This window comes from Bombina bombina, chromosome 5 (assembly GCF_027579735.1).
Source record: "Bombina bombina isolate aBomBom1 chromosome 5, aBomBom1.pri, whole genome shotgun sequence".
Taxonomy (NCBI): Eukaryota; Metazoa; Chordata; class Amphibia; order Anura; family Bombinatoridae; genus Bombina; species Bombina bombina.
In genome coordinates, this window is record NC_069503.1 from 557,717,989 (window position 1) to 557,737,512 (window position 19,524).

The window sequence follows — 19,524 nt, forward strand, 5'->3', positions numbered from 1 at the left end:
AGACCTTGTCTCCAGATACACTCCCGTCCCCTTCGCTCTGCTCATAACCTCCTAGTCTCCTCCTCTCTGGTTACCTCATCGCACTCCCGTTTACAGGACTTCTCCAGACTGGCTCCCATCTTGTGGAACTCTCTGCCTCGCCCCACAAGACTCTCCCCTAGTTTTGAAAGCTTCAAGCGCTCCCTAAAGACTCTATTGTTCAGGGATGCATACAACCTATGCTAACCTTACTTTATACCAGTTCCACTCCTCCATTGCTATCCCCTGAACACCTTTAGCATGTAAGCCTATGAGTCCAGCTGTTTGTAGATCACCTTCTTAAGAGCAGACTACAACAGTGCAAATCTTGGCAGGGCCCTCTACCCATTTGATCCCTATAATTGTTTTGTTGTACTCCACATTTGTTTATAGTGCTGCGGAATCTGTTGGCGCTCTACAAATAACCGATAATAATAATAACGAAGTACATCTGTAAATAGTAGCCACTGTCTCCTGACTGGCTATAATGGCACACAGCAAATTTTAGCCAATGCTTGGTTGGCTGTGTTTAGCTTTTGCTCACCTTCATTCATCCTTCAGATCTACTATAATTGCAAAATGATTGGAAATACTTATAATGAACCATTATATACCATTGCTCTTTATCCGACACAAGGTAAAGCTGCCAAAAAGCCAGCAACATCACTGATCTGTGAAAATGCATTGACACAGGATGCAACAGTACGTGCACACCAAGATGGTGAAACCCAGTTTCATAATGGCTTTAAAGAGAGCTGCAGGTACAGGAGGGAAAACAATAGCATGGTTAGTGTTATGTTCCGGGGTGTTTAGGTTGGAGCTCAGATGTGGTGCTTTTAGGTTCAGAAAACAAAACAGCCTCTTTTATCTTAGAAGAATTTCTCATAGGCATAATTATGCAGAAAAACAAAAACCTTTATTGTAAATAAACAAAGTAATAACAGACTGATACCAAACAAAGGCAAAGATCAATGCCACAGGATACTCAGGTACTTGGGATAGTAATGCCACAATATACTCAGGAACTTGAAATAGCAATGCCACAGAATACACAGAAACTTGAAATAGTAATGCCACAGAATACACAGAAACCTGAAATAGCAATGCCACAGAATACACAGGATCTTGAAATAGTAATGCTACAGAATACACAGAAACTTGAAATAGTAATGCCACAGAATATACAGGAACTTGAAATAGTAATGCCACAGAATACACAGAAACTTGAAATAGTAATGCTACAGAATACACAGAAACTTGAAATAGTAATGCCACAGAATACACAGAAACTTGAAATAGTAATGCCACAAAATACACAGAAACTTGAAATAGTAATGCCACAGAATACACAGAAACTTGAAATAGTAATGCCACAGAATACACAGGAACTTGAAATAGTAATGCCACAGAATACACAGAAACTTGAAATAGTAATGCCACAGAATACACAGAAACTTGAAATAGTAATGCCACAGAATACACAGAAACTTGAAATAGTAATGCCACAGAATACACAGAAACTTGAAATAGTAATGCCACAGAATATACAAGAACTTGAAATAGTAATGCCACAGAATACACAGGAACTTGAAATAGTAATGCCACAGAATACACAGGAACTTGAAATAGTAATGCCACAGAATACACATGAACTTTAAATAGTAATGCCACAGAATAGACAGAAACTTGAATTAGCAATGCAAGAGGATACTCAGGTACTTGGGATAGCAATGCCACAGGATACTCAGGTACTTGAAATAGCAATGCCACAGAATACACAGGAACTTGAAATAGTAATGCCACAGAATACACAGGAACTTGAAATGGTAATGCCACAGAATACACATGAACTTGAAATAGTAATGCCACAGAATGCCACAGAATACACATGAACTTGAAATAGTAATGCCACAGAATACACATGAACTTGAAATGGTAATGCCACAGAATACACATGAACTTGAAATAGTAATGCCACAGAATACACAGAAACTTGAATTAGCAATGCAAGAGGATACTCAGGTACTTGGGATAGCAATGCCACAGGATACTCAGGTACTTGAAATAGCAATGCCACAGAATACACAGGAACCTGAATTAGCAATGCAACAGGATATTCAGGATCTTGGGATAGCAATGCCATGGGATACACAGGAACTTGGAATAGTAATGCCACAGGATACTCAGGTACTTGAGATAGCAAGTTACAGAGTATACAGACTTGAAATAGCAGTTCACAGTACTGACTGGCTTGTATAACAGGTTGCAGAGTACACAAACTTGGAAAAGTAGATAACACTACTAACTGGTTTGTATAGCAGGTTATAGAGTAAACAGACTTGAAATGGCAGTTTGCAGTACTTACTGGCTTGCATAACAGCTTGCAGGATACACAGAAGGTTTGGATTGCAGCTTACAAAACTTCAAAGGTTTGGAGAGGCTCCCAGAACAGACAGACTGGATACAGAGAAATCCATATAATGCCAGAACACCTGAATGGGGGAGAGCAGCTAGACAGGTGCAACCAGTGATCACAAAAAGGATGAGCCCTCTAGTGGTAAAGGAGTAAGCAGTGCAGAGGAAATTAATAGGGACGGACACCATCCATGAAATGATGTGACAGCTGAAAACAAGAAATCAGGAGTGCTGAGTTTAATCCTGGGAATGGGTATTACAATTAGTTAGTAATCATGCTACTGTAGTTGTATTAAGCAGGTTTATGTCACTTTAATGTTACACACTTTTAATTGAAGCCAGTGTCATCTGTATATTATTTGTGTTAGCTATATGACCCCATTGTGTGAAGTTTGATGACAAGACCAACGCTCCTGCATATGCTTTTATGTCAGTAACACACATGCAGAACATTCATTTAACCCAGAGCATTAATTTAACAAAATCTCAAATAAATAGTACCATAGATAGCTGACTCAAAGAACAATGATTAAATCCCTTTAATGCCAGTATTACAAAAACAGTGATTTAACCACATTAAATCAATAACACACAAAGGCAAATATTAAACTCATTTTAAAGGGACATAATACTCATATGCTAAATCAATTGAAACTGATGCAGTATAACTGTAAAAAGCTGACAGGAAAATATCACCTGCGCATCTCTATGTAAAAAAGGAAGATATTTTACCTCACAATTTCCTCAGCGCAGCAGAGTAAGTTCTGTGTAAAAAGTTATACTCAGCTGCTCCCAGCTGCAGGTTAAAAAAAAAAAAAAAAAAAAAAAGAAATGAACAGCAGCCAATCAGCATCAGCAGTGCTAAGGTCATGAACTCTTTTACTGTGATCTCATGAGATTTCACTTAATTCTCATGAGATTTCATTGTTACACTGAATAGGGAATTAACATGAGAGTGCACGAGGCTCATCCTTTCAGCTGTCCCGGGACAGACATACTAATATGCTGCTTAAAAATCCTTTACAATGGGATGTGGCTGCTGAGCAACTTTTGAGGTAAAATATATTTCTTTTTTACATAGAGATGTTCAGGTGATATTTTCTAGTCAGCTTTTTACAGCTATGCTGCATCCCTTTCAAGTGTTTAAACATTTGGGGCGCGAATATACGGCGTAGTTTGCGGCGCAAGCGAGGGAACTCCCGCCGCCCACAGTTTCAACTTGCAACTTGAGCTATCCTATATACGGCGCCGTCAGATGCTAAAGTGCCGTAAGTCTGATAAACCAGCGATGTCCAGAAAGTACAAATTTCTGGAGTCGCCAGTGACTTACGGCACTTTAGAAACTGCCGGCGCCTACAAAACCTGACTAAAGTATGAAATCACCGGCACTGTCTAACACGCCTCCCAAACATAGCCCGACACGTCTAACCCTCTATCCGCTATCCCCCCTCACTATCCTAACAATAAAAAAGTTATTAACCCCTAAACCGCTGCTCCCGGACCCCGCCGCCACCTAATAAAGTTATTAACCCCTAAACCGCTGCTCCCGGACCCCGCTGCAGCTATATTAAACCTATAACCCCCTAAAGTAAGCCCCTACCCCGCCGCCATCTATTTTAAAATTATTAACCCCTAATTTAATCCCCCTACCCCGCCGCCACCTATATTAAATTATTTAACCCCTAATCTAATCCCCCTACCCCGCCGCCACCTATATTAAATTAATTAACCCCTAATCTAATCCCCCTACCCCGACGCCAGCTATATTAAATTATTTAACCCCTAATCTAATCCCCCTACCCCGACGCCAGCTATATTAAATTATTTAACCCCTAAAATACTAAACTATCCCTACCACTAAACCTAAGTCTAACCCTACAAATAGCCCTGAAAAGGGCTTTTTGCGTGGCATTACCCCAAAGTACACTGCTCTATTGCCAGCCCTTAAAAGGGCTTTTGGCGGGGCATGCCCCAAAGAAAACTGCTCTTTTACCAGCCCTTAAAAGGGCTTTTGGTGGGGCTTTGTCACAAAGTAAACTGCTCTTTTGCCTACAATCTAAATCCCCCTACACCGCCGCCACCTATAATAAATGTATTAACCCCTAATCCAATCCCCCTACACCGCCGCCACCTATATTAAACACATTAACCCCTAATCTAATCCCCCTACACCGCCGCCAGCTAGATTAACTAAATTAACCCTAATTATATTAGGGTTAATATAGTTAATATAGTTATTATATTATATATATTAACTATATTAACCCTAATTATATTAGGGTTAATATAGTTAATATTGTTATTATATTATATATATATATTAAATATAATAACTATCTATCTCTAACATCCCTAACTAAACTCTTAATATTAATATTATTAATTAAAATATTCCTATTTAAATCTAAATACTTACCTATAAAATAAACCCTAAGATAGCTACAATGTAATTAATAATTACATTGTAGATATTTTAGGGGTTTATATTTATTTTACAGGTAACTTGGTATTTATTTTAACTAGGTACAATAGCTATTAAATAGTTTATAACTATTTAATAGCTACCTAGTTAAAATAATTACCAATTTAAATGTAAAATAAATTCTAACCTAAGTTACAAATACACCTACACTATAAATATCTAAACTAAAATACAATTAAATAAACTAAACTAAATTACAAAAACAAACACTAAATTACAAAAAATAAAAAAAATTACAAGATTTTTAAGCTAATTACACCTTTTCTAAGCCCCCTAATAAAATAATAGAACCCCCCAAAATAAAAAAAAATTCCCTATCCTATTCTAAATTTAAAAAGTTAGCTCTTTTACCTTACCAGTCCTTAAAAGGGCCTTTTGCGGGGCATGCCCCAAAGAAAACTGCTCTTTTGCCTGAAAAAAAAAACTGAGATATCTTGCAGAGGGATGCAGCACTCTTAAAATTGCAAAGCTTCTGAAGCGTGACCATCGAACAATCAAGCGTTTCATTCAAAATAGTCAACAGGGTCGCAAGAAGCGTGTGGAAAACCAAGTCGCAAAATAACTGCCCATGAACTGAGAAAAGTCAAGCGTGCAGCTGCCAAGATGCCACTTGCCACCAGTTTGGCCATATTTCAGAGCTGCAACATCACTGGAGTGCCCAAAAGCACAAGGTGTGCAATACTCAGAGACATGGCCAAGGTAAGAAAGGCTGAAAGACGACCACCACTGAACAAGACACACAAGCTGAAACGTCAAGACTGGGCCAAGAAATATCTCAAGACTGATTTTTCTAAGGTTTTATGGACTGATGAAATGAGAGTGAGTCTTGATGGGCTAGATGGATGGGCCCGTGGCTGGATTGGTAAAGGGCAGAGAGCTCCAGTCCGACTCAGACGCCAGCAAGGTGGAGGTGGAGTACTGGTTTGGGCTGGTATCATCAAAGATGAGCTTGTGGGGCCTTTTCGGGTTGAGGATGGAGTCAAGCTCAACTCCCAGTCCTACTGCCAGTTTCTGGAAGACACCTTCTTCAACCAGTGGTACAGGAAGAAGTCTGCATCCTTCAAGAAAAACATGATTTTCATGCAGGACAATGCTCCATCACACGCGTCCAAGTACTCCACAGCGTGGCTGGCAAGAAAGGGTATAAAAGAAGAAAATCTAATGACATGGCCTCCTTGTTCACCTGATTTGAACCCCATTGAGAACCTGTGGTCCATCATCAAATGTGAGATTTACAAGGAGGGAAAACAGTACACCTCTCTGAACAGTGTCTGGGAGGATGTGGTTGCTGCTGCACGCAATGTTGATGGTGAACAGATCAAAACACTGACAGAATCCATGGATGGCAGGCTTTTGAGTGTCCTTGCAAAGAAAGGTGGCTATATTGGTCACTGATTTGTTTTTGTTTTGTTTTTGAATGTCAGAAATGTATATTTGTGAATGTTGAGATGTTATATTGGTTTCACTGGTAAAAATAAATAATTGAAATGGGTATATATTTGTTTTTTGTTAAGTTGCCTAATAATTATGCACAGTAATAGTCACCTGCACACACAGATATCCCCCTAAAATAGCTATAACTAAAAACAAACTAAAAACTACTTCCAAAACTATTCAGCTTTGATATTAATTAGTTTTTTGGGTTCATTGAGAACATGGTTGTTGTTCAATAATAAAATTAATCCTCAAAAATACAACTTGCCTAATAATTCTGCACTCCCTGTAAATAAACCTAACTCTACCCCCCTGAAGATCTCCCTATCTTGTATTCAACCAGCCGGGCAGAACTCTTCATCTGATCCGGGCGATGTCTTCAATCAAGCGGCAGTGAAGTCTTCTTCCATCTGGGCCAATCGGATTGAACTTGAATCTGATTGGCTGATTCAATCAGCCAATCAGATTTTTCTACCTTAATTCCGATTGGCTGATAGAATCAGCCAATCGGAATTCGACGGACGCCATCTTGGATGACGTCATTTAAAGGAACCTCATTCGTTGGGAAGACGCCGTGCCGGATGGATGCTCCTCGACGGAGGAGCGACGAAAGAAGATTGAAGATGCCGCTTTGCTTGAAGACATCGCCGGATGGAAGAAGACTCTCTGCCGCTTGCTTGAAGACATCGCCCGGATGGAAGAAGACTTCACTGCCGCTTGATTGAAGACATCACCCGGATCGGATGAAGAGTTCTGCCCGGCTGGGTGAATACAAGGTAGGGAGATCTTCAGGGGGGTAGTGTTAGGTTTTTTTAAGGGGGGTTTGGGTTAGATTAGGGGTATGTGGGTGGTGGGTTGTAATGTTGGGGGGTGGTATTGTGGGTTTTTTTCAGGCAAAAGAGCAGTTTTCTTTGGGGCATGCCCCGCAAAAGGCCCTTTAAAGGGCTGGTAAGGTAAAAGAGCTAACTTTTTTAATTTAGAATAGGGTAGGGAATTTTTTTATTTTGGGGGGCTCTATTATTTTATTAGGGGGCTTAGAATAGGTGTAATTAGCTTATAAATCTTGTAATCTTTTTTTATTTTTTGTAATTTAGTTTAGTTTATTTAATTGTATATTAGTTTAGATATTTGTAGTTTATTTAATTTATTGATAGCGTAGGTGTATTTGTAACATAGGTTAGGATTTATTTTACAGGTAAATTGGTAATTATTTTAACTAGGTAGCTATTAAATAGTTATTAACTATTTAATAGCTATTGTACCTAGTTAAAATAAATACCAAGTTACCTGTAAAATAAATATAAACCCTAAAATAGCTACAATGTAATTATTAATTACATTGTAGCTATCTTAGGGTTTATTTTATAGGTAAGTATTTAGATTTAAATAGGAATATTTTAATTAATAATATAAATATTAGATTTATGTTAATAAGAGTTTAGTTAGGGATGTTAGAGTTAGATAGGGTTATTATACTTAATATATATATAATATAATAACGATATTAACTATATTAACCCTAATATAATTAGGGTTAATATAGTTAATATATATAATATAATAACTATATTTACTATATTAACCCTAATATAATTAGGGTTAATTTAGTTAATCTAGCTGGCGGCGGTGTAGGGGGATTAGATTAGGGGTTAATGTGTTTAATATAGGTGGCGGCGGTGTAGGGGGATTGGATTAGGGGTTAATACATTTATTATAGGTGGCGGCGGTGTAGGGGGATTTAGATTGTAGGCAAAAGAGCAGTTTACTTTGTGACAAAGCCCCGCCAAAAGCCCTTTTAAGGGCTGGTAAAAGAGCAGTTTTCTTTGGGGCATGCCCCGCCAAAAGCCCTTTTAAGGGCTGGCAATAGAGCAGTTTACTTTGGGGTAATGCCACGCAAAAAGCCCTTTTCAGGGCTATTTGTAGGGTTAGACTTAGGTTTAGTGGTAGGGATAGTTTAGTATTTTAGGGGTTAAATAATTTAATATAGCTGGTGTCGGGGTAGGGGGATTAAATTAGGGGTTAATTAATGTAATATAGTTGGCGGCGGGGTAGGGGGATTGAATTAGGGGTTAATAATTTTAAAATAGATGGCGGCGGGGTAGGAGCTCACTTTAGGGGGTGGGTAAGGTAGATGGTGGCGGTGTAAGGGGCTCACTTTAGGGGGTAGTTTAATATAGTTGGCGACGGTGTAGGGGGATCACATTAGGGGGTAGTTAATGTAGGTGGTGGCGGGGTCCGGGAGTGGCGGTTTAGGGGTTAAATACTTTATTAGGGATTGCGGTGGGGGATTGCGGTTGACAGGTAGATAGACATTGCGCATGCGTTAGGTGTTAGGTTTATTTTGCAGCTAGTTTAGGAAGTTGCGGGGCTCCAATAGACAGCGTAAGGCTTACTATGGCTGCATGTTGTGGCGAGGTGAAAATGGAGTAAGATTTCTCCATTGTCGCCACGTAAGTCCTTATGCTGTATATTGGATACCAAACTGCGCTGGTTTGGTATACCTGCCTATGGCCCAAAAAACTACGGGCGACGGCAGAAATATATACGAGCGTAACTTCTATGTTACGCCGTATATGTGATACCAAACCAACGCAAAATTCAGCGTCGCCGGCATTTGTGGGCGACGCTGCATATCGAATCGGGCCCTAAAGTATTATGGCCCTTTAAGCTGATAACACGTGGTATTGATTTATCCCCTTTTGACCCAGTTATTTGAGCCAATAGTACACAAAAGTACATGGTTACATTGAAAGTCACAAATATTAATTTTAACCGCTTTTTGTGTGCCAGTAAACATAAAACAATAGTTTAACCACTTTGATCTAATAACACACATACAGCTAGATTACGAGTTTTGCGTTATGAGTGAAAAAGCATTGTTATGCTTCATAACGCTGCTTTTTCCCTAACGCTGCTATTTCAAGTCTTGTCGGTATAGGTGTACCACACAACTTTTTGGCCGTCACTCAACGTCAGTACCGCACTTTAAAAAAAAGTCATTTTTCAATGGGACTTCCATAGCGCTGGTATTACGAGTTTGCCTGGGAGGCTAAAAAGGGAGCAGTACACTCTATAACGACAAGATCCGTAACGCCATCTAAAGTCAGTAGTTATGAGTTTTACGTTACAAAGCTGTACCATAAAACTCATAACTAAAGTGTTAAAAAGTACACTAAACACCTATAAACTACCTATTAACCCCTAAACCGAGGCCCTCCTGCATCGCAAACACTAAAATAAAATGAACCCCTAATCTGCCGCTCCGGACATTGCTGCCACTATAATAAACATATTAACCCCTAAACCGAGGCCCTCCTGCATCGCAAACACTATAATACATTTATTAAACTCTAATTTGCCGCTCCGGACATAGCCGCCACTAAAAAAAATTATTAACACCTATTCTGCCGCTCCCTGACATAGTCGTCACTATAATAAACCTATTAACCCCTAAACCACCGCCCTCCCGCATCGCAAACACTATTTAAAGATTATTAACAGCTAATCTGCCGTCCGCCCACACGACCGCTATAATAAACCTATAACCACTAAACTGCAAGCCCCCCACAGCGAACTATACTAAAATAAATTATTAACCCCTAAACCTCTGACCTCCCACATCACTAACTCTACATAAATATATTAACCCCTAAACCTAACCCTAATGTAACCCTAAGCCTAAGTCTAACCCTAACTCTAACACTCCCTAACTTAAATATAATTAAAATAAATCTAAATAAACCTTACAATTATAACCTAAATAATTAATTTAAAACTAAATACATGCTTACCTGTAAAAAAAAAAAAAAAAAAAACTAAGCTAGCTACAATATAACTATTTTACAGGTAAGTATGTATTTAGTTTTAAATAGGAATTATTTAGGTAATAATTGTAAGGTTTATTTAGATTTATTTTAAGTTAGGGGGTGTTAGGGTTAGGGTTAGACTTAGGCTTAGGGTTACGTTAGGGTTAGGTTTAGGGGTTAATATATTTATTTAGTGTTAGTGATATTGGAGGCCAGAGGTTTAGGGGTTAATAATTTATTTTAGTATAGTTCGCTGTGGGGGATTAATAACTTTAGTATTGTGGCGGCGACATTGGGGGCGGCAGATTAGGGGTTAATAACTGTAATGTAGGTGGCAGTGATGTTAAAGGCGGCAGATTAGGGGTTAATAAGTGTATTTAGGTGCATTGATGTTAGCAGCAGCAGATTAGGGGTTAATAACTGTATGTAGGTGGCGGCGACATCGGGAGCAGAAGATTAGAGGTCAACAGTTTTATTTAGGTGGCCGCTATGTTAAGGGCGGCAGATTAGGGGTTAGGAAGCCGGTTTAGTCATTGCTGACGTGTGAAGAAAGGCTTTCCAGGAGGGGGAAGCTGCTCTGGCTGTGAAAAGAAAAAAGGTAAGTTTTTAATCAAAATGCCTGCTTTGTAAACTTTGATGAATGAAAGTGCCCATGTTTTTAATAGTATTTTTTAAAAACGGGCTTTCATTCATCAAAGTTTACCTTCACTTTAACAATGTAACAACCAGATTATCAAATGTTTGTTTTGCCTTCATGGTTTTATTGTATATCTCTCATCAGTTATCCGGTGTATTCCTCAAAGATAAAGGGCTGATTCTCAATATTAGGTTGGTATGCAAAGTTCTTTCCATTGTAAAGTATATGTTCCTAACTTAAGAGTATCTGGATATATTTGGGATTGCAAACAAATGATAGCAAAGTATACATATGTAAATTATTTTAATCATTTTTGTTTACATCATATTATTTTTATCATTATGAAATAATTACCAGTCTAAATTTTAATCACCATAAGATCATACATAATGAAGTATTATTCTATGTGTAAGCTATTTCATGATTGTAAAATATTTATTGATTTATCTGGAATGACCAGTTTTGCCAGTGAAATGGTGGGAAGTGGGATGTGATTGAAAGTATATAAATTTGTGGTAGTGTCACAGTTTTTTAATATTGCCATTACACTTTAAACAGTTTGTATTTCTTCTCATTTACAATTACACAAACCGTATGTATAATTATTCATAAAAAGTGTTTTCAATTAAGTATTATATAAGTTTTGGCCCCCTTATTTATTATATAAGAAAACAATTTTATGTTTAATTTTTATTGACTCAAACACCTTTATGTGAATTTTCTAGTCATATTTAATGATTTTAATAGAATTATAAATTTGCAAATTTCAACATTTTTTTGAGTAAATTAATATTTAAAATAATATCAAATATTTTTTTGCCAGTTAAAGTGAATGTAAATTTTGATGATAAAGTGCCCGTTTTTTAAAAATTCAATTAAAAACAGGGGCATTTTAATTCGTCAAAATTTACATTTCACTCATGTTGTGAAAAAATACTTACCTTTAAAACTTGACAGCCACTACAGGTTCTCCCGGTCATTGCAAGCCATTTCTGACGTAAAAAATGATGGATTGTCATCATCCAATTACGCCTTCCCCCCGGGGGAATCAGTGTCTAATTCAACGCTGTGATTTGGAGGAAGCCGGATTCCTCATTTTCGACCCAGGAAGAGGCTTTGTGACGGGTGGAGGAAGCTGGATCGGCTGTCAAGATTAAAAGGTAAGTTTTTTTTCACAACACAAGTGAAATGTAAATTTTGATGAATTAAAGTGCCCCTGTTTTTAATCGAATGTTTAAAAACCGGGCACTTTAGCATCAAAATTTACATTCACTTCAAGTTTTTCATTAAAGGGCCATAATACCCAAATGTTTAAACACTTGAAAGTGATGCAGTATAGCTGTAAAAAGCTGACTAGAAAATATCACCTGAACATCTCTATGTAAAAAAGAAAGATATTTTACCTCAAACATTTCTCAGTAGCCACCTCCCATTGTAAAGGACTTCTAAGCAGCAAATCAGTATGTCTGTCCCGGGGACAGCTAAGGGAGTGAGCTTATGTGCACTCTCATCTTATTTCCATTCTCAGTTTAAGGAAGTTTACAATGAAATCTCATGAGAGTTAAGTGATATCTCATGAGATCACAGTAAAATAGTTCATGACCTCAGCACTGCTGATGCTGATTGGCTGCTGTTCATTTCTTCATTTTTTTTTTTTTTAACCTGCAGCTGGGCTGCAGCTGAGATAACTTTTTACACAGAACTTACTCTGCTGAGCTGAGGAGATTGTGAGGTAAAATATCTTCATTTTTTACATAGAGATGCTCAGGTGATATTTTCCTGTCAGCTTTTTACAGTTAAAGTGATTTAGCATATGATTATTATGTCCCTTTAATTAGTTTTGGTCCCCTTTTTATCATGTAATAAAACTAAATTTTATATATTTTATGATTTATTGAATTAAACATCTTTGTGTATATTACATAGTTTATTGTAATGATGTTTTTTATTTAGTGTGCATAGTTCTTAATTAACACAATCAAATTAATCTGTTACTGAAGATTTCTCCTTATTTTTTCTACCTGGTTTCATGAGTAAAAATAATTATTCCACTTCTTTTCTTCAGGTATTTTTTTTTATCTCCCAATTTGCTTACTTATAGGCTAAACAGTGTTTCTGTGTATTCTGAAGTACATGTGTCAAGGTACCAGGAAACAGACAGAGATGTGAAATGCTAAATTAATCAAACCTCATTAAAAAAATAACAGTCCAAAACCTAAATGACAAGCCAGGAGTCAAAGCCAGAGCTGATAGTCAGACGAGCAGGGTCAGGAACCAAAGTGAGAAGTCAGACAAGCTTGGGTCAGGAACAGGAAGATCAGCGAAGACAGGAACAGCCATGGACCAGGAACCAGAAGGGACATCAAACAAGCCAGGTTATAGATGGAGTCAGGAACACAGGAACTCAACAGAGAGGTCAGAGCAAAGATATTTAAAGTATTTACCTGAAAGATAAAAAATAAAAAATAAAAACATTAAAGCAAACCTTTAAAACAAAAATAAATTATTGAATTGTTAATTTCTATTGGTAGCCTTTCACCTTTATCATTTGTTTATGTTGCACAAGATCGAGTATAGAAGTGATAATTTAAAAATAAATGCTTTGCTTAAAGGAACATGGAACCCAAAACTCAGGTTATACACAGAGTCAGGAACACAGGAACTCACAGAGAGGTCAGAGACAATGCAGGGGCAATGGCAAACATGACTTAGGCAGTTAAACGGGAAGCAATACCATCATCATTCTGTGACTGCAACCTGTCTCTCTGATGATGTTCTCCAGTTTGACCGTAAGATGGAGCCTGGGAGTAGTGAGCAATGTTACACACTCTGCTGCACAGGTGAGTCTAAAAATAGAAGTCAAGATCAAAAGCTGCAAATAACTTTTGAAGTCAGGGACTTAGGGTTATACCCTGACAACATTTTTCACATTCTTCAACAACTTTAAAGGGACAGTGAACCCAAATTTTTTCTTTCGTGATTCAGATAGAGCATGAAATTTTAAGCAACTTTCTAATTTACTCCTATTATCAAATTTTCTTCATTCTCTTGGTATCTTTATTTGAAATGCAAGAATGTAAGTTTAGATGCCGGCCCATTTTTGGTGAACAACCTGGGTTGTCCTTGCTGATTGGTGGATAAATTCATCCACCAATAAAAACTGCTGTCCAGAGTACTGAACCAAAAAAAGCTTAGATGCCTTCTTTTTCAAATAAAGATAACAAGAGAACAAAGAAAAATTGATAACAGGAGTAAATTAGAACGTTGCTTTAAATTGCATGCTCTATCTGAATCACGAAAGAAAAAAATTGGGTTCAGTGTCCCTTTAATTGAGCAGTTTAAATTACTTGCTTTATTTGATAGTTTAGGTGCAAGAATATTATCAGATGATTGTACAGAATGTTGTTCTTGCACAACAATCCTAAAGATCTTGAGATTTTTAAGAAGTCAGTACTTTTTCTCCAATAAGAATTCATTTATTTAATTTCAGACTTTTTTCTTATTTGTGATACCATAAAATATTGATTTGAATTGGCTTTAAAGAAAATTAATTTACATAATTACAGAATTTTTTTTTAGCTCATGCATTATTATGATAGGCTGTGCCTTATTATTGCTTTGACCCCTTCAGGATGGACCCATCCATCCAAGTTCTGATTGTAAAAAAAATAGTGCTGATTGCTCCTCGGAACTGCATGTCCCCCAGTCGGATCAACCGCTGTTTGTTTTCAGAATGGAGCAGGATGGTGCAAAAGTTTGGATGCTCCATACTGTCCTAAAAGCGTTTAAGCTCAGCGCTTTTAGGATGGCATGAAACCTCCTAACGGCGTCAAGGGGTTAATTTGAGATAGTTATTATTTGTTCACCTTGTGCCTTGTGTTGTTGATATATCAAGGACATTACACAAATTTTAATATGCTGTAATATTACTTTTTTGGGTCAGAATATTACTATCAATATATTAATATTTTGAATGCACATTATTTTTTAAGTTGTAAATATATACACACACATCTGTATTTGTTTTAGTGTCTGCAATTCCAGGAATACCTGAAACCATACTTGTGGGCATAGTTTTATGATAGACCAAAGTTAATGAAATATGTTTTCCACCACCTGTTTCCCTTTATGCTTTGCAATGTTCCATAATAATAATAAAATAATATTCAGGTTAAGATCACTAAATTGTTTCTTGAATTTTTACATAGATCTTTTACAATTTTGTAAAGCAGCTATGTTTTGTGCTTTCTCTAAGCTTGTAGTATGTGTTGATATTTCCCATGTATTTTATTATAATTGTCCTCATTTTCATCATTAAATCTTCCCTTTTAAATATTCAAATTAACATTTTTCTTTTCTTTTATCTTTTTATAGGTAGAAATTGTACTTACTGTGTGTTAATATTTTTTAGTTGCAGAAATCTAAGAAAATAATTTATGAAATCCTATTTGCATGTACAATCATGACCATTATATTAAAATATTGATTTCAAATTACACCTTTAAAATTGGTAAGTAAAAATAAATAATTAAAACATATTTAAAACAGTTAAAAATGTAAGGCCCTTATCTGGAATGCATTAAGGGTTAAGATACCCTGTAAGGCTCCGCCCAGCTAGGAAAGAGTTGCAACATTGTTGCTTGTTAAAAGTTTACTTACCAGCTATATTCCTTGTCTCCATCTTCTTCATCCTCTTTCCTGCTGGATTTTTCTTGCACATGGATGTGTAATTTAGCTCTGGTGCCATCAAATTTAGTTAAAAAGTTAATTCCGTTTTAATTATTATAATTAATAAACGTGACCTTGTTGGTCTTTTCACAACTCTGATAACAAAAGATATAAGGAGGGTGGTGCATATAGAACATACACCACACTCCTAGGGGGCGCTAACAATAAGACGCAAACAGTAAGCAGATATATACAGATAATTAAGAGAATATACAATAAACCTAGCACACTTATATCAGATTATTAGAGATGATATGCTCACAAGTGGACCCAGATGATATTGGTATAATCAAATATCAAAATGTCCGCACAAAGAATAATCCAAAAGAAAGAAGGCAGCTCTCTGTCATAGGACGGTCATCCTGGTGTGGCGTGATCTATAAGAAAAAGAAGCACAGAGGCACCAACATGGCCTAGTAACGTCACGGCAGTCGGATACAAAACATCAGCAGGATAGGAAATATACTCACAAGCGTAGCGCACCCAAATGGTGCTATTGTGGCAGCCTGGAACATCAAACAGTGGTCCAGCTCACTGGTGTCTCCAGCCAGATAGAGATGATCCTTGGCGAGGGCCTATCCTATGATGCCTATAAGGGCAAAAAAGGCACACACATAGCCCAGTAAAGTTTGTACACTAGATAAAAAAGGATTCAAGGTTGTACTTACAGGAAACAAAGCACCACCAGGTGCAATATCAGCAATACGAGGACCTCTCAGCCGCCCAGTGGACTGTGGAATCCAATTTGCAGGATGCAGAAAATCACCACTTTGGAAGATAGGACTAGCACACACACTCTGCCCCCAAACAGGAGCAGAATAATTGTGATAAAGCAAGTGTATATTTAAAAACTTTTATTTTTTATTGACCAGAAGGAAAAAGGGGGTGACAAATGTATAATTTATAAAAAAAAAAAATATGTATAATTAAAAAAAAAAAAAAAAATTATATATATATATATATATATATATATATTATTTTTTTAACTATACATTTGTCACCCCTTTCTCCTTCTGGCCAATATCTTGTACAGAACATTAATATATATATTTATATATATTTTTTTTTTTTTTTTTTTTAATGTTCTGTACAAGATATTGACCAGAAGGAGAAAGGGGTGACAAATGTATGATTTGAAAAGAAAAAAAAATGCCCTAAAACATTTGTCACCCAGTTATTATGAATTAAATGTGTGTAATTACCATTAAATGTGTAATATATTTGTTTGATTTCAATTTAATTATAATGCTTTCTGAAGCATTCTTTGTTCCTATTCTTTCCAGAATCCTGTGAACATTTTTCAGAACATTAATGTTTATGTGTCTTGCTTAAAATAATGCAAAACACCAGATTAGGGATACATCTACCTAAAACCCCAGCAGCAGCACTACTACATATAGGGATACACCCCCTTCCCAAACATTAAAGCTACTTATGTATCTACTTACTGACTGCAAAAAATCTATTAATAGCTAGGGCTTGGAAGCGTGAATCTCCCCGAGTTGGACCTCAGTCTTAGATATTATGGTATTTATCAGCTCAATAGAAAGGAACATCTTTTATACCCTAGGAAATATCGACTTATTTAAACTTATATGGTCAGACTGGGACTCCATTTATAAACCTTAGTGGCAACCAGTAGTCACCCTCTAAGTCTACATTACCCTCATATACTATGAGATATTTCTCTCAAGCCAGGAACCTACCTATCACCCCTTTTCTTCTCTCTTCTGATCCCTTTACTTTTATCTAAACTTTTCCTCCTTTTCTCTCTTCATTACACAGTTTCTTTCACTTCTTTTTGACCTTTGTTTATTGAACGTTGTGACTTAATCATTTAAACATGGACCACATTGATATTAACTTGGTGTGTCACAACAAATATTGCTTTGTAATACCTATTTGGTAAGTTTTTCACCTGATACAGTATTGCATACTGTCAAACATCTAGTTATATTATTTATTGTTATTATCTGAGTCTTAAGGAAGCTTACATTTTTTTTTATGTGTTTTTGCATTATAAATAGTAATTTGAGCAAGGTATGTTTATGTTAACATAAATGTGTAATTGTGTTTATTATGTTAAATGTAATGAAATGCTCATTGCATTCTTATTTTTGTAATTTAAAAAAAAAAAATACTGTTTCACACAATTACTTAAAGGGATACTAAACCTATTTTTTTTTTCTTTCATGATTCAGATAGAGAGACCTATTTATCAAAGGTCTGTCGGACCTGATCCGACAGTGCGGATCAGGTCCGACAGACCTCGCTGAATGTGGAGAGCAATACACTCTCCATATTCAGCATTGCACCAGCAACTCTTGTGAGCTGCTGGTGCAACGCCGCCCCCTGCAGATTCGCGGCCAATCGGCAGCCAGCAGGGGTTGTCAATCAATCCGATCGTACTCGATTGGGTAGAATTGTGTCAATGTCTGTCCGCTTGCTCAGAGCAGGCGGACAGGGTTATGGAGCAGAGGTCTTTAGACCGCTGCTTCATAACTGCTGTTTCTGGCGAAAGATTCGCCAGAAGCACGGGTCCACAAGCTCCATACGGAGCTTGATAAATGGGCCTCAGAGCATGCAATTTTCCAATTTACTCCTATTATCAATATATCTTCATTCTCTTGTTATCTTTATTTAAAAAGCAGGAATATTAAGCTTAGGAGTCGGCCCATTTTAGGTTCAACACCATGGATACCGCTTGATTATTGGTGGCTACATTTATCAAACCAATAAGCAAGCATAACCCAGGTTCTAACCAAAAATAGACCAGCTGCTAAGCTTACATTCGTGATTTTTAAATAAAGATAGGAAGAGAACAAAAAAATGGGAGTAAATAAAAAAGTTGCTTAAAATCGCATGCTTTATCTGAATCATGAAAAACAAATTTGAGTTTAGTGTCCCTTTAATACCGTCACTATTGAAAACATTCACTGCATTTCTTTGATATGCTGTAATGCATTTCGCTATGTTAAAGTGAATGTCAATTTTGATGCTAAAGTGCCCGGTTTTTAAAAATTCAATTAAAAACAGGGGCACTTTAATTCATCAAAATTTACATTTCACTCCTGTTGAGAAAAAAAAACTTACCTTTTAATCTTCACAGCAGCTCCAGCTTCCTCCGGTCGTTGAACGCCATTTCTTATGTCATAAATGATGGATAGATCATCCTCCAATCACGGGGGAATCAGTGTCTGATTCAACACCATGATTGGAGGAAGCCGGATTCCTCATTTTAGACCCAGGAAGATGCTTTACGACAGGTGGAGGAAGCTGGAGCTGCTGTGAAGATTAAAAGGTAAGTTTTTTTTTGTCAACAGGAGTGAAATGTAAATTTTGATGAATTAAAGTGCCCCTGTTTTTAACTGAATTTTTAAAAACCTGGCACTTTAGCATCAAAATTGACATTCACTTTAATTAACATGTTATGTGCAAATAATGGTCATATATATTTATAATTCCAGATTCAACTATTGATGTACATTTTGTTTTGTTATTTTCAAGAGAAATGCAAGATGAAGAGTCTGATAACCAAATCTACCCTTTATTTATAGATAAAGGTATATTTACATGAATCATAACTATAACACAACTATTTCACACTGTAAAAGAATACATTTCTTTAAAATACAATATGCTTTTTTTTAAACATCAGAACAAATACAAAAAACTACTGACCAAAGGCAAAAAGAAAGACGTTATGCCATCAATTAAGAAAGACATAACATCTGTTCAGCATCAAATCAAATTTAAACAATATCTACCAATTAAGGTATAATTAAAGGGGCAGTATACACCAATTTTCATTTAACTGCATGTAATAGACACTTCTATAAATAATAATATGCACAGATACTGATATAAAAATCCAGTATAAAACTGTTTAAAAACTTACTTAGAAGCTGTCAGTTTAGCACTGTTGAAAAGGTTAGCTGGAACACCACTGCAAGTGGTTCTATTCCAAAAAAAGCAGACACTTCCCCTTCCTCTGCATACGAAAA